We start from the raw sequence: 22,639 nt of genomic DNA, 5'->3' as shown, positions 1-22,639 counted from the left end.
ACAGGCTAATGTCAGAGGGCTACTTAGACACCTGTGGACATTGGAAAGCAGCAGAGGCACAGGAGAGTGCCGCAGTGAATAGAAATGTCAACAGTAATCAGAGCTCCATTGTCAGCCAAGAAGGAAGGGGATTTCACCTAGAGCTCAGGAGATTAACCTGGCCACGTAACTATAGGTCCTGCTGATTTGTTTAACCTGGACATGAGCAGAAGCAGAGTAGCAGAACCCAAACTGTGGATTGTGGGAGCAGGATAGATTTCATGACCAGACTCACTGGTGCCACATCAGACACCATTTTGTGTACTGAGGCAAGGACACTGGGGGAGAGACAACCGTGATCTGCACATGCATTAAGTCAGGAGAGAATTCACTTCTGCCTCAATGCATTGTATTAGTCCCATAAGCAGAACAATACCAACCGTCGTAACCCACAGGTTTCATCCAAAATAGGTCTGAATTGCTTTCAGAGTTAATTGCCAAAGTTTCTGGTAAGAAGAAGAAACAAAAAAATCCATGCAGTGGTCACCACTGACAATCCTGTGATCTAGGCTAAAGAGATTGAATCAGTAATTAAATCCTTCCCAACAAAGCCCAAAACTGGATGTTTCTCCAACAAATTCGACCAACTGCTTCAAGAAGACCTCATCCCAATCCTCCACAAGGTATTCAAAACAATAGAAAAGGAGGAAATATTTCTAAACTCTTTCTATGATGCCAATATCAGCTTAATACCAAAGCCAGAGAGACACAACAGAGAAAGAGAACTATAGATCAATATTTCTGATGAGCATAGATGCAACAATGCTCAGCAAAATACTAACAGAGTCTAGACAGATCCTTTGCTTGGACTAGATGGGACTCATCCCTGTGTACAGGGATGGTATAACATATACAAAATGGGTAAATGTGATATATCATGTCATCAGATTGAAGAACAAAAACCATATGATCATCTCAATAAATCCAAAGAAGCATTTGATAATACACAACACCGTTTTATACTAAAAACCCTAAGCAAGATAGGCATAGAAACAAAATTGTACAACACAATCAAAGCAATTTACAAAATGCCCAGTGCCTGCATCATACTAATTAGGGAAAGACTGGAAGGGTTTCCACTAAGATCTTGAGCTAGATAAGAGTGTTCACTTCCACTACCGTTATTCAATATAGAATTGGAAGCCCTTACTGGAGCTATTAAGCAAGAAAAAGAAAGTAAATGAATCAAATACAAAATAAGGAGCTAAAATTATATTTGTTTGCAGATGATATGATTCAATACATAGGAGAATCAAAAGACTGAATCAAGAAACCTTTGCAACTCTATTGCAACTATTGCCAAATAATAGTTTGGCAGAGTAGCACGGTAGAAAATTAATGAACATAAGTCAAGTACACAAGAAAGTTCATGGGTGATAAAGTACTTGCAAGTACATTCCTCATTAAAATAATGGAGAAGAATCATGTGTACCTTGGAATAAACCTAACCAAAGATATGGAAGACCTGTATGAGAAAAATTACAAAAATAAAAATAAATAAATGGAAGAATATATTAAATGATTAAGAAATGTACCACATTCTGGGATCAGCAGAATCAAAAATAAAATGTCCAAAGTACTGAAAGTAATATGCAGATTCAATGCAATCCCATCAAAATCCCAACATTCTTCTCAGAAACAGAAGAGATGACAGCAAAATACATCTGGAGACACAAGATACCATGAATAGCCAAGGCTATCTTGAAGAATAAAAATAAAGCTGGAGGAATTATAATTCCATAGCTCAAGACATACTACGATGCAGTGACAATCAGAAGAGTTTGGTACCAGTACAGAAACAGAGGAGATCAATAGAACAGTAGAGAAGCCTCAGAGGAGAACCCACATATGCACTGCCTTCTAATCTTCAATCTAGAATGCTGAAAATGTCCCAGGAAAAGTTGGTCTCTTCAGCAAATGTTGTTAGGAAAATTGAATAGAAGTCTGTGGAAGTAAGAAACAAGATCCCCACATTTAACCTTATAAAAAAAATCAATTCTAAATGGATCAGGGCCCTAAATCTGCACCCAGAAACCATCGAAGTATTAGAGCAAAATAAGAAGCACTCTGCGAGATAAAAGTTTGGCTTCTTTGGCTTGGCAAAGGCTTCCTTTAAAAGTCACCAAAAGCACAGTCAACTTCAGAATAAACAAATGGGACTACATCAAACAAAGAAGCTTCTGTACAGCAAAGGAAATGATCAACTGAAGCATCAACCAATAGAATGGGAAAACATGTTTGCATAGTTGACAACAATAAGGGAACTAATATTTAGGTTTTACAAAGAACTTCAGAAACTCAATGACTACAAAACAAATAAGAAATGTGAGGAAATGAACAGACATGGGGCTGGTATGGTAGTTCAGTGTCTGGAATCCTTACATTGCATGCACAAGGATCCCATAGGGATACTGCTTTGTATCCCAGCTGCTCCACTCTCCTTCCAGCTCTCTGCTTGTGGCCTGGAAAAGTGGTGGAGGATGAACCAGGGCCTTGGGGCCATACACCTGTGTGGGAACAACAGGGTTCAACTAGAGATCACTATGCTCAGTGAAATGAGCCAATTCCACAAACACAAATATCATACGCTTGCTTTGTGATAAGGCAACCTTCATGTAAAGTGCAAGATAAATAGATATATAGGTAAACATATATATAAAGAGGAACTGTATAATGGAAGCAAGTATACCAAGAAGTGAGGATATAGTGTGGTATGCATCTCCATTTCTGATATAAAATGGCCTCCCAATGAAACTTGTAAATATATTTTGACAATAGGGTGCTGGCTTTTCTACCAGTGTCAGTAAAAAAGCCCCCAAACCAAAAACTAAAACCAAAACCAAACCAAAACAAAACAAGACCACGCCCCCCCAAAAAAACCTGATGTGTGTACATATATTATCTAGAGGAACTGTATAATGAAGACTAGCATATCGAGAAGGGAAGATACAATGCACTGTGCATATGTGAATAAAAGAAAGACTCCCAATGACAGTACGAAATTTATCTGGACAATCAGGTGCTGGACTACCATTTTCTATACCTACAATGTCATGACACACTTAAATAAGAGAATGATGACTATGACTGTTGTTGAAGGATTATACTATTGTAATTATACAGTAGAAATCAGTAGAGGGAGGAGGAATGAGGAGGGTGGAAAGGGAAAGCCTTAATCCTAAGAGCCTATGGAACTCTTTTAAGAAATTAAAAAAAAAATCAGCCTGTACTTTCCATTAGGGCTAATTCTTAATAATGTGCATTTTCACATTTTTTTTATTGGCCTTTTGTTTTTTTTTTTATCAAGGATAAGCTGACTATTCAAGAGGATTTATTTTTGAAATATTTGATCTCTATTACTTCCCTTGAGCTATTTGCGTATGCTTTTGCAATACTAATACACGTAGGAGAGTCAAGCTGCTTTAGTTTAGACTTACGTAGGTAAAGATTTTCTTAATCTAGTTGGACAACCTGCCTGAGCCTTAAAGCAAGAATGATAACAAAAAAAAAAAAGACATGAAGAATTCCATTAATCAGTTAGGAGAAAAGCAAATTCTGGTACCAAAGCCGCTCAGTAGGTCAGACAGTTGGAATATCTGTGCCCAGAAAGAGGATTATTGTGAAGACAAACTGCTCCACCCCCAACAGAACTCATGATAGAACTGATTTTCTTTCCTGGAAATGTCATAAAAATTGGGATGGATGGGAGATAAGAAAGTAGAGCTGAGTGCACCAGAAATGCTTTTCTTTTCTTCTCTTTCTCTTTTTAAATATTTATTTTTATGTGAAAGGGTTACTGTGTGAGAGAGGGCGAGGCAGAGAGATATTTTTCATCTCCTGGATCACTCTCCAACTGACTGCTAATGTCAGGGCTAATCCAGTTCAAAGCTGGGAGCCAGGAGCTTCTTTCAGATCTCCATGTGGGTGCAGGGGTTAAAGGACTTGTATAATCCTCTGCTGCTTCCCAGCCCCCCAGAAATGTTTCTTCTTACAGGAAAATATTCAAATTTTCCAGTGGGTATAAACTCTTCAGATCATTTCCTTAAAATGATTCCCATTCCTCCCCCCGCCCCCCGACAAAGAAGCCCATACTGGCAACTTTCCTGGGAGTGTTTGTTATGCTCTTTTAAACTCTTCACTCTACTCAGTTCTTTTATCCACCTTTTCCTTTGTCACAAACAGAACATGCTTTGGGAATTGCTTGCCAGCTGTAACGTTATGCTTCACTGACTGGAAAGTCTCGCCATTACTGTTCTCATTTCCCTTCCTGACTTCTCTAATTTTCTTTTTCCATTTTTTATTATATTTTTGACAATCTTTACATAGTTAATTAGGGTAAAAAGGTTCAAGGGCTATAGGGAAGTGGGTAAGACTATTATTTCAACATTGTTTCCTTCACATATCTGAGGTAAAGGGGGATATTGAGGGATAAGCCCCACCCAGTTTCCCACCTGCCCCAGGTCCCAGATATGGGGCATGCTCCTAGGGTCTTGCTCAAGTGGTTTTGGTAGTTTAACAGTTATAAATCACTGCCAATCTCGCCACTCCATGCATGATGAGGTCGTTGAAGAATTCACTGACTAACATAGTCCATCATAGAGTCTCCATTTGCCCAGTTTTTCACTGCCAACATATAGCTGCAGTGGTTGGTTGACTTGTTCTGTCTTCTGTCTTTTCTTGGTTAGGGTTCTGAGTCTGGCATTTCGATTGGGGAGATCCCCAAAGAAACTTTGTCTGAGGTGATCCCAGACCAGATTCATGTATGTACTAGCAAGTACAGGGCCCAGCACAATCCATTGCCCCAATCAGCTGGTGGTTGCAATTGCTGGGTTTGTTCTGTTTTCAGCCCCGACTTCCACTGGAACCAATGGATGTTGCAGTCCAGCCTAGTTCTGCTCAGCACATACTCGGCCCTCACATAAACAAGTGGGAGCTGCAGCTTAGTCAGGGCAACCCACAATAACCTCCACCAGGCCTGCCCCCTACTCTGGTTTGCCAGTCTGTGTAGCAGACTAGTGCAGTCTGTCCCACATCCCATACATGTCAATGGGTATTAAAGCTTAGTTCCATCTAACCAGCTCAACTATCCAGCCCCCATGGATGTTGTTGGGTGCTTCTTTGTCTAGCCACACCAGCCCCTGTCCTAGTTAATGTGCCCTCCCATGGGAGTGGTAACCCAAAAAGGGAGGAGCCCACTATTTCCCTCCCAGGTCTCTCCCACTCCCAGATAATGCACTCTCCAGGTAGTTCTGTAGTTTGACTTGACAGAATTAGCCCCCAGTGCCAGCTTTTGCCAGCTGATACTGTGGCTAAGCCCAAACAACCCTCACCCACTCTAATTTTTTGCAACAGTAGGAATAATCAGCCCAGCCAGGCTTTTCCCTGATCTGGTCCACATGAGGCACACAGGTGTTGTAGCCATGCTTTATCTGGTCTGCCCCCATCGCAGCTCAAGCTCTCCAGTGGGTGTAGCTGTCCAGCAAGGGAACCCCCCACTCCGAATTCCCCCTGCTGGCTCTGCCCCCTCCCTTCCTGGATTCCATGGGTGCTGGTTGAGCGCTGCGGTCACATCTGGCATAGGCAACTTCAGCTTGGCATTCCATATTGTGCACTGGTTTTTGTCTCAACCAAACCTAGCTCAACCCACACTCTGTTCTGGTGTTTGGATTTGCCAATGGATGACATGAACCAATTCAGCCTGGTCTGCCCCCGACCCATTGCCAAATGTATGCCAGTGGGAAACTTTCCATGGCCTGTTCTGGGCAGTTTCCTATCATGCTTCTTGCACTTGCCTGCTGGGTCTGTGTCCTGCCAGAGGAGTTGCCCAGGCTCCTCCATTAGAACCTCTCCCAATGCCAGATTTTGCGCATACCAGGGGGTCCATGAGCCAGTACTACTCAGTTCAGCTCTTGTCCTAGCAGGAACAGTGGCTTTTCCTGACTGGCCTTCAACCAAAACTGGTTCTTGTTATTAGATGTTTCAGCCCAACCATGGCTTGTCCATACCCACATACAGCTCATACATGGCTCAGTAGGGGTTGAGACCTAGCCTAGTCCATCCCACATCTACCCTGGTCCTCCAGGATACAAGATGGTGTTGGAGTCTGGCCAGGCTTGGTACGTCCAGTCCCAGTTCACACTTGTGCCAAGGGAGACTACAACGGTATCCTGATCAGAGCGCAGCCCCATTCCAGCCCACACACCCCTTGGTGGGATCCTCAACCCAGCTAGGGTGTCACTTTAGCTCCCCAACTGGGCCTGTTCTCAGGCATAGATCACTTGCATGCCAGTGGTTGCTCTGACTCAGCTTGGCTCAGCCCTCACCTGTCCCCACCTCTGCCTTAGACACTGTGGCTTAGCGTTTCTGGCTCACACAGACCAATAGGTGCAAGAGCCTAGCTCGGCATGACCTCTGTACTCCATCCTGGTCTCTAGTTTCACTTGTGGGCTAAGGTTTGCTCAGTCCTGCCTGATCTATCCTGTTCTGTTACCAATTGACACATTTGCCAGCTGTTGGAGCTACTTTGCCCAGCTTGTCTGACCCCTAGGTTTGGACCACGTGTTCACCAGCAGGAGCTATGACTCACCAGGGGAGTTTCCCAAGTTCCTCCACTTGATCTACTCCAAGACCCAGTTCTCATACAAGCCATTGGGTTTTAGGCCAGTGCCCAGCGAAATCTGGCCTTCCATTTGGCCTTGTATGAGCTGGTGAATGTTCCAGCCTGGCCCACCCCACACCCTATTCAGGATGCACATTCGGGTGTTGTTGCCTTGACCAGTCCAGACTGTTGCTGGTTCCTTTACCTGTGAGTGATGGCAAGCTTCTGGGTCACACCTAGCTTAGTCCATCACCATCCCATCTCTTGAGCTAACCAGTGTGGCTAGAATTTCCATAGGGTTTGGTCCACATATCCCCCACAGAATCTACCCCAGAATATGGTTCTCGAGTGCTAGTTAATGTTATGGCCCTCCCTAATATGCCCGTCTCCTGAACCATCATCATGTCAAGTAACAGAATATGATCTTGTTGGACAAGACCTGAGCCTTAGCTTTTGCATGGACTGGTGTTTGGTGGTCAGCATTGTTCAGTGATTACAAGTTCTACAAAAGAAGAGTTACTGCCATTGGGAATTTTTAGGATTGATTCATATCCCAGAAGCACAGTGGGTTCAACCTGGAGCTACCTAAGCAGCAATTCAAAGAACCAAAACCCCAGAGCTCCCGGCCTGGCAGCCAGCAGGCAGAGCCTGGCATCAAATGGCGCACTGGCCACCCAGGAACAGCTCACCACGTGGCTGTACACAGTGGCTGGAGTCAGGGATCTGAGCATGGAGATGCCCCACCCTGGCACTCACCAGCAACTGGAAGGCTGCAGGAAGTTTAAACCCCCAAGCCCAAGGTTGCGCCCCTCCCCAATCCCTTCCACCTCTCAGTGAGGGTGGTGGGTGGGCCCTGGGCCCCAGGCCCTGGGCCTGGCCAGTCCCAGAGACTTCCCCCTTGATATACTTACCCCAAAGGGAGTAGCCCCCTGAGCCCAGGCAGGCCCTGGGACAGCTCACCACATGCATGTAGTGGCTGACGTCAGGGATCCGGGCAGGAGACGTCCCCGTCCTGAGACCCACCAGCTGCCAGCAGGCTTCAGGAAGTTTTTTCATCATCTCTGATTTTCATTTAAGGCAAATAAAAATTTCTAAAATTTCTGACAAGTGTAACAGGTAGCTTTAGACTAGCTCCTTGCGTGAGCAAGTGGAATTTATTTTTACAATTGATATTTTATTTATTTATTCATTGTTACTTTTTTTATTATAATTTCGTGATACAGTTCCATATTCCCTTATCCCCTACCCCCACCTACTTCCTCTATATCATTACTAACATATAGTTCTTCATACTCAGTCATATGTCCATCATTGCTTGCATGGACAATGCCAGAGAGTCCAGCATCATTTAGTCAAGATACAGTAAGCAGTTTCATTGTAAGTCCATCTTTGTCTAGAAGCAGAAATGCATACTACACTGCATCTTCACATCTGGATGTTAGTCTCATTTCAGAGCTGCTGTACATTCCCTTAAATGAAAAGTCATGATACAAAATCAACAATAGAATAAAAAGAAATTTACAAGGCTATGAATTTAAATGACATGTTACTAGATAGAACAGTCTCCAACATAGCTACTATACATCCCCTTAATTGAAGAGCCACAAAATGAAACCATCAGGAAAAAAAAAATTAACAACACTAAGAAGTTAAATAACATGCTATTAAATGACTAGCATGTAGCTGAAGAAATGAAAATCAAGAAAGTTCTTGAAGAAAATGATGTTACTCTATGATCTATGAGTCACTGAATAATTTAAACAGAAGAAAGTATTGTGAAGAGATGAAACCAACACAAAACAACAAAACCCATGCAATATGGCCTCCACTGATCTTTGTTGAAATGTGTCTCTTCTAGACAAAAAATAGATGGGTTTTGTTTTTTAATCCAGTCTACTAAGCTATGACATTTGATTGAGCTTAAGCCATTTACATTCAGTTTAACATGTATGGGTGGTACTTTGGTCCTGTCATTTGAGGACTGTGTTGTTCATTGGTTTAGTCTTCTGTTGTCTTTTTACTGGGATGTTCTTCCCGTTTGCCTTTGGTTTTGTTGGATGTTATTCCTCTTCTCTGTCAAGAGAACATCTTGAAGTATCATTTGTAGGGCAGGTTTGGAAGAGGCAAGTTCTTGTAACTTTTCGTGACTGTGGAAGAATTTTATATCATTTTCAAAGACAAAAGAAAGCTTTGCTGGATATGTTATCCTGGGCACACAATGTTTTTCTTTTTTTCTTTTAGGATCTGGAATATGTCACTCCATTCTCTTCTTGCCTGTAGAGTTTCCTGTGAGAGGTCTCCTCTGACTGTAATTGGCATTCCTTTATATGTCAGTGGATTTTTTTTCACATGCACATTTAAGGATCTTTTCCTCATGTTGAATTGAAGAGAGCTTGATAATCATGTGTCTTGGTGAAGATCGCTTTGGATCTGGTCTGTTGGGAGTTCTGTGCTCCGCCTGGATCTTGTTTCCCAATTCTTTCTCTAGATTAAGGAAATTTTCTGTTATTATTTCATTAAATACATTTGTAAAACCAGCTTGTCTTTCTGCACCTTCTGGGATTCCCTTAACTCTTAGACTTGGCCTCTTAACAGTGTCTTTCAATTCTTGAAAACTTTTTTTTGGCCTGACCTAGCTCTGCTTCCAGCCTTTTGTTTGCTTCCCCCTGGTGACAGGAAATATCTTCCAATTCTGAGATTCTTTCTTGTGCTTGCTTCATTCTACTTTGTAGACTCTCCATTACACTTTTAATTTGCTCTACTGTGTTCTTCATTTCTGATATATCAGCCTTGATTTGCTTTATTGCTTCCTTAAATTCTTTGAACTCTTGTATATTTTTCTCATTGTTGATCAGAATCTTCAGAATGAGTTTTCTGAATTCTGTGTCTCCCATTTTCTCAATGTCTTCCTCAGTGAACTCTGAGATTGGCATAGGGTTTTGTCCTTTGCAGGGGAGCTTTCAGTAATATGCATTTTGCCTTTGTCTCTTCTTTTGCTCTTGATCATTGTACTTCTGGTTATCAGAGTCTTCTCCTTGGGGCAGGTTTCTAAGCTGTGTCACCCACACTCTACAATGCAATTTTATTTATTGCAATTGGTACAAAACTCTTTGCTTGCAGACACTTGTGTCACAATCCCCCAGCAAGTTCCAGGTCTGGGTTCTTATGTCAGATATCCACCGTGGTCTCTACAGCCCCAGCTCCTGGCTCACCAGTCTCCACCTCGTGTGATACCATGGTGGGACTGCTCCATTGTCTCTGCAATCTTTCACCTACTTCTGGTTGGAGCATGTCCCCGGATTAGAGAGACTCCAGGTGTCCTATATAGTTAGGTTTTTGGTGGCACTGACATTGTTGAAACCTGTTGGATGTTATCTCTGGATGTCGCACGGACCTATTTTGACTCATACATCGCCACAGTCAGTATTATTTTCCTGTGGGACAAGTGCAATACACGGACCTCAGTGAGTTCTCAGAAGCTCAGCACTTGGGCAGTTCACTGTTGTCCCCTGTAGTCCAAAAGCTATTCCCACTGTGTGCAAAATGGCGCCTGACATATCACTACTAGAGTTCTTGATCTGCTGACTGTCAGATCTGAGGGTCACCCAAATCTGCCCTGGGTGGAACCCGTGGAATACCAATTTGATGCAGTTCAGTGAGTCAAAAATGAACTCACTCCCAGCTCAGCGTTGTGGTCATCGTTTCCCTTGCCATTGCCTCCTTACACAAATGGCGCCCATTTCAGCTCTAGGGGGCTGACTGGGATATGAAATTCAACCTGTTCTCACACTGCCCATCTGGGATCTGCTACTCTGGCTCTGCTCCTGGTCAAATCAAACAGACCAGCAGGATGAACACTTCTTTTGCTTTACCTCCCAAGCTCTGAGTGAAAGTGCCTTCCCAGCTGGTTGCTGGTGGAGTTCTGGCTGCTGGTGGATTTCAGATCACCATTAGCTGAATGCTGCTGGAGTATCAGTCACTGTAATACCACACCGTTGTGCCTGCTGCCTTCCTGTGTCTGCCAGTGTACAAGTACTCCTCTGCTGTTGTTCTGTCCTCTCCTATTTCCTGGAATGTGTCCTTTCTGCTTCATCCTGATTAAATGTTTTTCTGTCAGTTTCAAAGTATCCTTACCCTATTCCACCATCTTGATTCTCTCCGGAAGTGGAATTTGAGCAGCACTTCATGATCACTTTCACATATTTTGCTGTGTACATATAAGTAACATTAGACAATTTGAAACTTGGACCAGTCACACCTCAGGAAGTATGACCTAGATGACAGACTTCTAATGATAGATGCTACCACATTAAATTAAAGAAAATAAAAAAAGCTTGTACTAGGCATTTGATTCTCCTTATTCTGTCATGGGGGATTTCATACAAGAAGGCAAAGGCAACCTCAATTGTCTCACACAAAAGAACTTTCATGTGCAGTGTATAAATAAGTAAAGCAAGATGTAATGAAGATTTTAAAATGGAAATCTGCTGCAAAATAACGGGGGTTTTCAAAAGAGAAAGACCCCCCAAAATGGTGGAAATGTTGTCCTCTGAGGAAAAAAAAAAACCACTGAAAGAGGCTGTAATGAGTCCTGTTTAGTTTGTTCAGAACAAGAAGGCTCAAAACGGTGGTGACTGCCAGCCATCTTCACTTTTTCAACATCTCGAAATTCAGTATGGAATCTCTTCACCTTATTTTCTTAGGATAAAAATTCCGAGAGATGGAAGTTGACAGTTTTAGTCAAAGCTAGCTTTGCATAGGCCGATCCTTTTCATTCCCCTCAAAGGATTTTGGGATTCAAGTAGAATTCAGGGAGGTGGACTTCACATTCCAAAGAGGACTCCTTCTGAAACCCAGTTGCTTTTCTCATGACAAGACAAGGAGCCAGGACATAAGATTTTAAAGGGTTGGGCCCGGCGCGGTGGCGCAAGTGGTTAAAGGTCCTCGCCTCGCACGCCCGGGATCCCATATGGGCGCCGGTTCTAATCCCGGCAGCCCCGCTTCCCTTCCAGCTCCCTGCCTGTGGCCTGGGAAAGCAGTCGAGGACAGCCCAAAGCTTTGGGAACCTGCACCCGCGTGGGAGACCTGGAAGAGGCTCCTGGCTTCGGATTGGCATAGTATCGACCCGTTGCGCTCACTTGGGGAGTGAATCATCGGATGGAAGATCTTCCTCTCTGTCTCTCCTCTCTGTATATCCGCCTTTCCAATGAAAAAATAATAAAAAATAAAAATAAAAAAAAAAAAAGATTTTAAAGGGTTAAACCAAAGGAGAAGCAAGATTGCACATATTCAAAGAAAAATTTTATCAGGAACCAGAGACCCTAACTAGTCTAACAATTCTTGTGCTTTGTCCATTTTTACACAATTCTCTGAGTCTGTATCTTAATATTTTACAGCTAAAATCTAAGCATCCTTTTACTGTTACTGCTTTGACTTTGGCTTATGTTTCCTTCAGCCTTCTGTAACATGACACTTCAAAAAGTCCTGTTCTTTTGATCCTACATACTATATTGCTTGGCATAGTTTATTTCTCCCTGGGTTGCCTCACTACAAATGGTTCTAAAATCGAGTTGTGAATATGGACCTGCCATTGAGAAAACCTGGACAGATAGGTGAAAATGCTAGAGAAGAGACAGCAGCCTCAGTAGCAGCACCTCCCAAACTTTTCTACTCACATATTCCTGTACTTAGTATTTCTAGTACAGGCCTCTTGGAAGGCTTACATTCTGTTTATTGTCTAAGTTTCCTCTTACAGCATGAAGCATCAGCAAGAGTGGTCCTGATCCCATTCCCCAGTGGCTGTTGAAACCACCTCTGAAGAGAGAGGAATGGTAGAGTTAGGAAAAAGCAAGGTAGGCCAGGTTAGACTTGAATAGTCAAGGTTTTGGTGTGGGAGTTGGGAATGGTACTGCATGCATAGACGATGGCCTTTGGTTAATAAAACTGAACCTGAAACTGAATTCCCATAATGTAAAAGCATGACTCCAGACCCATGTTCTTTCCCCTAAACCCAGATATCCTTGTTTATTCAGTCCAGCAACAAAATGAATTATTAAAGTAAGAGAAGGGCAAATTGATCCTACAAGGTTCTATTCAGAGTCACCTGCCAATTTGTAAATAAGAATCATACTAGCAAGTATTGTCTGGAGGGCTTAATCTTGAGGAGGTCTTGGAGAAAATGTAACTGCATTCAGGTAACCCTCAGGTAAGCTGGAGCTTACCTGACCAATGTGAATTCCATAAAGCTCATGACATCACTGATCAATCGAAACTTGCAAACAGGCACTTCTTAACCCTAATTTCTGTTTATAAATCCTCAGGGGCAAAGAAAAGAAATTAAGTAACAGATTCCTGGCACCTAGCTCTGCACTTTACAAAGGACATCTACTTCTTCCACCAACCCGATGTCAGTGATTGGCATTCTGCACATTGGGCAAGTGGACTCAGTTTGGTAATTTTATTACAATGTTTCCAACCAGATTGGGTATTGATTGATTAATAACATTATGAGGCAAGACATGGGTGGAAAGAGTCAGAGCCATGATGGCAAAAAGGAAGAGAATAACAAGGAAGCCCTCCACAAATGTGGAATTTTTAAACATCTAGCTAGAAAATTCACCCGAGTACCAGGGTAAATCTGACAAGGAAAGAGACATGAAGAATTGCATTGGCAAGGGAAAAGCATGTCCTGTTGCCAAGGTCACACAGAAGGCCAGGTGACTAGGGTCATCTGTGATTAGTCAGGAGTATGGTGTTGACAAATAGCTCCCTTCCTTTTAAGTCCCACGATATATACTTTTTCTTTCTTTTTTTTTTCACATTTCAAAGTTTGTATTTATTCACTCAAATTAATTGGACACCTTTAGATATAGGAAGAAATAAAGCAATTTGAGGACTCAATTGCAGCAAAGGTTTACTAAATCAATTTTACAGAAACTAGTAAAATTTGTCCACAATATTCTTACGTCTGTGCTTTCCCATGTATTTATTTTTATTACGCAGAAGATAATTTTGCCAAGTTTTATTTTTCTTACAATAACCTACAGTTGTAGGAGTCAGGGTCAGAGAATATTGGAGTAGGAATGTGAATCCATCACAGACTTAGAGATGCAGCTGGCTGACCTGCCTGCTGCCATTTGAGTGTGATAAACTGGGCAATAGGGGAATATCAACTAAAAAGCCACCTTCAATATATTAATTAAGAAATTTTGCGATGACCTTTCATAAACAACCTTTTAAAAGGACAACTTTGAAACTACAAAGACTTTTAGAATCTTCTACATAGGTAAAATAGCATTCCAAACACTGTTTTGCTTCCAATTCCAGCCTCTTGTTCATGTGCACCATGGGAAGCAGAAGAAGATGGCTCATGTACTTGGGTCGTGGCTGTCACCTTCTGGCTGGCCAACCCATGGCTGTACTGGGAAACCAGGGATTGTATAAGCAGAATAAACAACTTTGTTTTTCCATTTCATTCCCCCAAGCATTTCAGTTAAATATTAATTTAAAAATAAAATATATTATAAAATGCTATGGTCCAAATTCTTGAAGAATGCAATACTCAGACTTTTTCTATATAGTGTACCAAAACCTAATTACCAAATCAAATACAAGGCATTACATAGTTGACACAAGACAAGCAAAACTAAGGCTTAAATGGCCAGGAAATACATAAGCTGAAGCTGTGTCAGAATCCCGTATGGGCACAGATTCATGTCCCATTGAATGCCCTGTTTGTGGTCTGGGAAAACAGCAAAGGATCAGTAAAGTCCTTAGAACCCTGCACCAACATGGGAGACTTGGATGAATATCCTGACTCCTAATTTTGGATCTCATTGCTGTATCCATTGGGGAAGCGGTGGTGATCAAAAAAATGGAGGAAAGGTTTTTTTCTCCACTTGTCTGTATAAATTATCCTTTCAAATAAAAATAAAATAAATCTTAAAAAAAATAAAAGTTAAGGCCAGGAACAACTCTAGTTCATACTAGGACAGTATTAACACAAAGATTCAAGTTTTATTTGTATCTTTAACTATTACGCTCTTACAATCTGCAATTTCTTCGAGTGAATGCATCTCTTTTACTCAGCAATAATATCACCTTGAAAGCCTTCACTGATCTCTTGTTTTTGTGACTTACCTGTCTGGTTCTGTATCTGTTATCCTAATTTCTTCCTCACTATCTATTTGCAATCTATTTAATATTCTAGATATCTTAAGACTTTACTGTCATATACTCTTTTGCTTGATAAGCAGCTGTGGAAATGAAAGCACATAAAACATGAAAACAAAAACACAGGACAAAAAATGTGGTGGAGCCCGGTTGGCATGAATACAGCCATCTTGCTGAAGGAATTTTGGTCTCCTAGAGACTGAGCTTCATTTCTCTGAAATTGTTGATAATGTTGCTGCCCCCTTTGCCCTGCATCCCAAAGATAAGCTTGTGTGGTTTCCCACCTCATCTATTGCCCTGCATACTAAAGATAAGTTTGTAGCTACCCACCTCAAATTTGTAATTTCCAGCCAAGGCCGTATGGCAAATGAGGATATGACACAACATGTTCACTAAACACTGGTCGATTATTCCAACATTTAAGTGGAAACAAAACAAAACAAAACAAAACAAAAAAACCCTAACCAAGCTGAGGTACTCTATAAAAGCTGATGGAAAATGCAGATTTGGGCTTCCATTCGCTCGTGCTGTGACAATGAGAGTTGGTAAGACCTGGCTGGAGCCTGAATAAAGCCCTCCTGCTTTGGCATCTGTGCTGGTCTCAGCTGATCTCTGGGGCATCAATGAGTTGTGCATAACAATGTAATACATAATAAAAGTTAGGAAGAAATGTCACAGTTCATTGATAAGTACGTAAAAAATGAACCAATGATGTTTTCCTTTTCTTTTTGTGCTTGCTTGTGCTTTTTAATAGGAGATGTGTGCAATGTTAAATTATTGTCACACAGATGAGGGCCTCTGAGTTGAGGAGTCGGGGAAGGAGGACAGGGAGGTTGGGGAGGGAATAGGTGGGTGAGGGAAAAGCCTGCAATTCCAACCCTTGCCCATGAGAGTTGGTTGCATTACTCCTGGTTGTCAGTTCACATCAGCTTCAGGGGACTGATTCAGTCCCGAGATGTTTTCCCTGGGAACCCAATACCTAAGTTCTGAGGGTATTATATGAATAATGTTAGTTGCTCTGAGATTTATTAGATTTGTTTTGCCTGAAGGGAAATCACTTCCAATACCTGTTGACTGTTCATGTCTTTTTCAGTATTTTTGTGGACTTTGGTATTTGTTAGAGAAATTGGCTCATATTGTTACGCAACCTGCTTTTGTTCCCACTTTTTGATGAGGTACTTGAGGTCTCTTGTTGAATCTGAGAGTTCTGGCTGTTTGAAGTGTCCATTCAAGCATATTGTTTATTCTTTCAGGGAAGTCAGCAATGGGCTTGGCTCAGTACTGCAATGTGTACTCTGAGGCCAGTCCACCTGTCCATACAGTGTTCCCTGAGGCTGGATCTCAAGTGGAGTGGTCATATAAGGATGATCCCCAAGAACCCCTACTAGGTTGGTCCTCAGAACAAACTTTCATGTATGCTGGTGGGTATAGTGGCCTTTCCATAGAAACTTCTTGCCTCCAGGCCACACATGCATTGATGGGTGTAGTTGCCTAGCTAGGGAGACACCCCTCAGTACTCCTACCACTTTAGTCCTAGCCCCGATTCTCACACATCCCAAGGAGTGCAGTGCCTGGCCTACTCCAAGCCCTGGTTCCTGTCTGTGCTTGGTACTGTAGCCTAATTGATGAAGACCTGTAAGAACTTCAACCAACTCTCTCCCTCCAGCAAGTTCCAGGTCTAGGTTTTTATGTTAGATGTCCACCACGGTCTTCAAAGCCCCAGCTCCTGGCCTACCACTCTACCTCCTGTGATATCATGCTGGTGTTACACTGTTGTCTCTGCAACCTTTCTCCCACTTCTGGTTGGAGCCAGGTCCCAGGATTAGGGACACACCAGATGTCCTATATAGCTAGGCTGCTGGTGGTGCTGATCTTGTCAGAACCTGTTAGGCGTTAGGTCTGGGTGCCATATGGACCTATTTTCACCCATACAACGCCACAGTCGGTATTATTTTCCTGGGGGACCAGTACAATCCACTGAATTCAGTGAGTTCTCACAATCTCAGCACATGCACAGTTCACTGTTGTCCCCTGCAGTCTTCAATTCTTTGCCATGCTGTACAAAATGGTGTTTGACATGCCATTACTAGAGTTCTTGATCTGCTGGCTGTCAGGTCTGAGGTCTACCCAGAACTGTATTGGGTGGAATCTGGAGAACGCTGTGTTGCTGCAGTTCACTGAGTCAGAAATAAGTTCAATCTCAGCTTAGCGTATGCTTAGTCCTTTCCCTTGCCTTTGCCTCCTCACACAAAATGGTGCTCTATTTGGCTCTAGGGGGCCAACAGGGCTATGAAATCCAACCTGTTCTCGCAATGCCCATCTGGAATCTGCTGCTCTGTCTCTGCTCCTGGTCAAATTAAACAGACCAGCAGGACAGACAGTTCTTTGTCTGGGTTCACCTCCCAAGCTCCCACTAAAAGTCCCTTCCCACCTGGTTGCTGGTGGAGTTCTGGCTGCTGTTGGAATTCAGATCGCCATTAGCTGAATGCCGCTGGAATATCAGTCACTGCAATACCACACCATTGTGCCTGCTGCCTTCCTGTGTCTGTCAGTGTCCAGGTACTGCTCTGCTGTTCTGTCCTCTCCTATTTCCTAGAATGTGTCCTTTCTGCTTCGTCCTGGTTGAATATTTCACCATCCATTTAAAAGTGTCCTTACCCTATTCCGCCTGCAGGCAAAGAGCCTTGACCAAATGCAATAAATAAAATCAAACTGTAGACCTGTAGGTGACAGAGCTTATAAATTTGTCCCAAGAAGAAGAATCTGGTAACTAGAAGTACAATGACCAAGAGCTAAAGAAGAGACAAAGGCACAATGCATATTATTGAAGACTCCCCTGCAAAGGACAAAACCCTATGCCAACCTCAGAGTTCACTGAGGAAGACATTGAGAAAATGGGAGACACAGAATTCAGAAAACTCATTCTAAAGCTTCTGATCAACAATGAGAAGCACATGCAAGAGTTCAAATAATTTAAGAAATATGTTACACAGGCAATAGCAGCAATAAAGTAAATCAAGGCTGATATATCAGAAATTAAGAGCACAATAGAGCAAATTAAAAGTACAGTGGAGAGTCTCCAAAATAGAATGAAGGAAGCAGAAGAAAGAATCTTAGAATTGGATGATATTTCCTGTCACCAGGGGGAAGCAAACAAAAGGCTGGAAGCAGAGCTAGGTCAGGCCAAAAAAGTATTCAAGAATTGAAAGACACTGTTAAGAGGCCAAGTCTAAGAGTTAAGGGAATCCCAGAAGGTGCAGAAAGACAAGCTGGTTTTACAAATGTATTTAATGAAATAATAACAGAAAATTTCCCTTATCTAGAGAAAGAATTGGGAAACAAGATCCAGGAGGGCACGGAACTCCCAACAGACCAGATCCAAAGTGATCTTCACCAAGACACATGATTATCAAGCTCTCTTCAATTCAACATGAGGAAAAGATCCTTAAATGTGCATGTGAAAAAAAATCCACTGACATATAAAGGAATGCCAATTACAGTCAGAGGAGACTTCTCACAGGAAACTCTACAGGCAAGAAGAGAATGGAGTGACATAGTCCAGATCCTAAAGGAAAAAAAAAATATTGGCCCAGAATAACATATCCAGCAAAGCTTTCTTTTGTCTTTGAAAATGAAATAAAATTCTTCCACAGTCAAGAAAATTTACAAGAACTTGCCTCTTCCAAACCTGCCCTACAAATGATACTTCAAGATGTTCTCTTGACAGAGAAGAAGAATAGCACCCAAGAAAACCAAAGGCAAACGGGAAGAACATCCCAGTAAAAAGACAACAGAAGACTAAACCAATGAACAACACATTCCTAAAATGACAGGACCAAAGTACCACTCATACATGTTAAACTGAATGTAAATGGCTTAAGCTCAATCAAATGTCATAGCTTAGTAGACTGGATTAAAAAACAAAACCCATCTATTTTTTGTCTAGAAGAGACACATTTCACCAATAAAATCAGAAACTGTATCTCATGCATTTTGATGTTTTTGTTTTGTGTTATTTGCATCTCTTCAAAGTAGCTTCTTCTGATTAAATCATTTAATGACTCTTAGATCATAGAGTAACATCATTTTCTTCAAGAAGCTTCTTGTTTTTTTTTTCATTTCTTTGACGACATATTAGTTATTTTTTTAAAGATTTATTTTATTTTTATTAGAAAGGCGAATATACAGAGAGTAGAGACAGAGAGGAAGATCCTCCATCCGATGATTCACTCCCCAAGTGAGCACAACGGCCGACGCTATGCCTGTCCAAAGCCAGAATCCAGGAACTTCTGACGGGTCTCCCACACGGGTGCAGGGTTCCAAAGCTTTGGGCCATCCTCTACTGCTTTCCCAGGCCACAGGCAGGGAGCTAGATGGGAAGTGGGGCCGCAGGGATTAGAACTGGAGCCCATATGGGATCCTGGTGCATTCAAGGCGAAGACCTTAACCACTGTGCCATAGCGCCACGCAGGACACATTAGTTATTTAGTAGCATTCTATTTAACTTCATGGTGTTAATTTCTTTTTCCTTTCTCAAGTGTTTTTGTTTTGTAGTTTTCCATTTAAGGGGATGTATAGTATCTATGTAATGGAGACTGTCCTATCTCATGTTATTTAACTTCATGGCATTGTAAAGTTCTATTTTTCTTCCTATTTTTGATGCTGTATTTTGACTTTTCCTTTAAGGGGGTGCACAGTAACTGTGAAATGCAGACCACATATCCAGATGTGAGGATACAATGTAGCATGCACCTCTACTTCCAGACAAAGATAAATTCCCAATGAAACTGTTTACTATATGTTGACAATAGGATGCTGGAATCTCTGCCATTGTCCATGCCCGCATTGATGGACGTATGACTGTGTATGAAGAACTACACTATAATAATGAAATAGGGGAATCAGTGAGGTGGGGAGGATGAGAAGGGGGTAAGGAAAATCTCAGGAGCCTATGGAACTGTATCATAATATGATAGTAATAAATAAATAAGTAAATAAATAAATAAAATTTTTTTAAAAAAGCCCTTCAACCAGATCTTCCCCAGATCTGGCTCTGATATGTTCCTGTGGGTGCCGCTGTCCCCTCCACCTAGGTTTCACACAAGCCAGCAGAGACTGCGGACTGTTGTGGGAGACAACTAAGTATCCTCATTAGGGCTGCATCAGATCGAGTTCTTCATTGATCTCATAGGTTTTGTGGCATAACCCGGTCACCTCCAAATCTGAATCTTGCACACAATAGCAGATGCATAGCCTAGTGGGAAGACCCCTAGGAACTCTAGCCAGATCTGCCCCCAGTCCTGGCTCTTCTATGGAACAGCATATTCTGTGACCTACCCCAGCCTAACCAACACCCAATGTTTATGTGTGCCTGCAAGTGTAATGGCAATTCTCCTCAACTGGTTCACCATCAGGCTTAGAGCCCTTGTGTATTTTTGTATGCAACAACCCATCCAGGCCTTCCCTACGTCCTGGATTCCAGCATTCATTACAGTGGCCATGCTTTGTGGTCAGGTAGACCCTTCAGGACTTTTACAGAACAGCGTCTTACCTTCTCTTGGTTGCCTATGGGTGCACTGGCTTGGCTGGTGGAAGCCCCTGGCATTCATTATTAACATCCTAAACAAGCCCTTAATTGGGCAGAGAGAAAGAGACAGCCAAGTCTCACCTGGGGGCTCTTTATATCATTCAACAGTGTCCACAATGTGTGGGGCAGGGGCGGGAATTGGGAGAGATTGAGGGCTGGCCCCAAGGGATTGGTGCCTGAGACTGTCACAGATGATTGCCTAAGGATGATTGATAAGTTCTTGTCCAGGATCTTGCACAGCTACAACTGAAGTTGAAACTGGTGAACTTCAGCAGATGAGAGCTCCAGACCTAAATCTTTCAGACAGTGTTTAACAAAGGTCCCAAGGGGTGGATTTGGCACAGACATTCATACATTATTTAATTGCAAGCCCATAATACTTAAGTAGGCAGATTTCAAACTTTTCCTTTCTGATATGTTCATAGAAAAATGAAACTAAAATAAGTCGATATTAAAAGTACTGAAATTCATATATGATTTTCTCATAACTGATACTTGTAAGTAATTTTTGAAGATGCTTCATTTAGCAGTACCTGTGTCCAAAACTGGTGAGTTTCTGTAGGAATTCATATGTGAAGATGCATTATATTAGCTATAAAATCAGATAAGGTATTTATTATGAAGAAAACAGAATTAAGAGTAATCAACTTCACAATAATTATCAAAAAAGCATTGAGAACATTTGAAATAACCAAAATATCCACCAACTCTTGACTGGGTAACGCAAACATGTTATATATGCATAATGGAATATTAGCTGTAGAAACCAATGAATTTGTCTCCCAATGTATTTTTCCATAATAATAAAAACTTTGGACACCAGGCTAAAATAAAAGTCACTAATTTCACACTCACAGAAAGCATCATGAGACTATATCACCATGTTCTGACAAATGGGATTAGAACCAAAGCCTGGCCTGGCCTGCATTCCTTTAAGGGTTAGTTGCTTAAAAGGAGGGTTTGACACTAATAGGCCTCTCCTTTGCAAATTCTAAAGAGTGAATGTGGTGATGGGCTTCCTTGATTTGCCTTTTCGTGGTCATACCATTACAATTTAAAAAAATTAGGAAAGAATATGTTAGGCTCTTAAACAAAACATTGCTTCGCAATAAACCAAGCAGAAAACAAGAAATATATTTAAAATATGTAGAAACCAAGAAATACATTTAGCATACGTACAATTAAATCTGTAAAATCTTGGCATAAGGAGTGAACAATTAGCCTAATGGTTAAAATGCCTATGTCTCTTTTTAGAGTACCTGAGCTGAATTCCCAGTTCTAGTTCCTGAAACCAACTTCCTATCCATGCAGATTCTTAAAGAAGGTAGTGATGGCCCAAATGCTTGGGTTCTTGCTACCTTTAGGGCGCATGTTGATTGTACTCCAAGCTCTTGCCTTAGGCTGACCCAGTCCTCATTATTACCAGTATCAAGGTGTCAACCACAAGATGGTTATGCTCTTTGTTTGCTTCTCAAAAGGCGAATAAGACTTAAATAAATGAAATAAAATACTTGACACAAGTATTAAAAAGTAATATTAAGTAAGATTACATTTATAATTCAAATACCATGACTGAAGATGACAACTGCGATCTGATATATCAATAAATTTATTATAAAATTATGTTCAAAGAGTTAAATGAGTTTACCATGATTCGAATATTTTATAACATCTGTTGCGCTGGTGCACCATAAATATATTCTCTGTATGTGTTGGCAAAAACTAAAATGAGTGTCATGGATACCATTGCTTTTAATGATGGTATTCAACAATGTTGGATACTCTTCTTTATCAATATTATGCAATGCATTTTCTTTATAGTTGTTCCAAGACTTATTCATAGATTTAATGAAAGAGGCAAAATGGATTTAGTATACTCTCTGCATATTACTGGCTCAGCAACTGAACCATCATGAGAATCCAGTTGATCTCTTGCGAACTGCTCCATGTTGGTACAAGTTCAGAATGTGGGGTTGAACAGTCTTTCAGACAGAGGGTAGACTGCCATGTAAGAGCTGTGCAAGGAAGGCAGCCTGTTCTTCTGCGTTCCCTGAGGCTGGTGCTGCCAAAGCTGGCATGGTTGCCACCTTGCTGGGACAATGCAGGAAGATAATTTATTTTCATGATATCTTTCTCTTTGTTGAAATGTTTGTACCATTTTCCAAGTTCCTCACATTTGCCCTGAGACATTTGCAAGGCACATGATGTTCTCAATGGAAGATAATACTCTGTGAAAGGGACAG

Source organism: Ochotona curzoniae, unplaced genomic scaffold (assembly GCF_017591425.1).
Source record: "Ochotona curzoniae isolate NIBS_2020 unplaced genomic scaffold, NIBS_Ocur_1.0 scaffold_3890, whole genome shotgun sequence".
NCBI classification, from domain to species: domain Eukaryota; kingdom Metazoa; phylum Chordata; class Mammalia; order Lagomorpha; family Ochotonidae; genus Ochotona; species Ochotona curzoniae.
The sequence above is the reverse complement of the archived record's forward strand: the minus strand, read 5'-3'. Positions refer to the sequence as shown.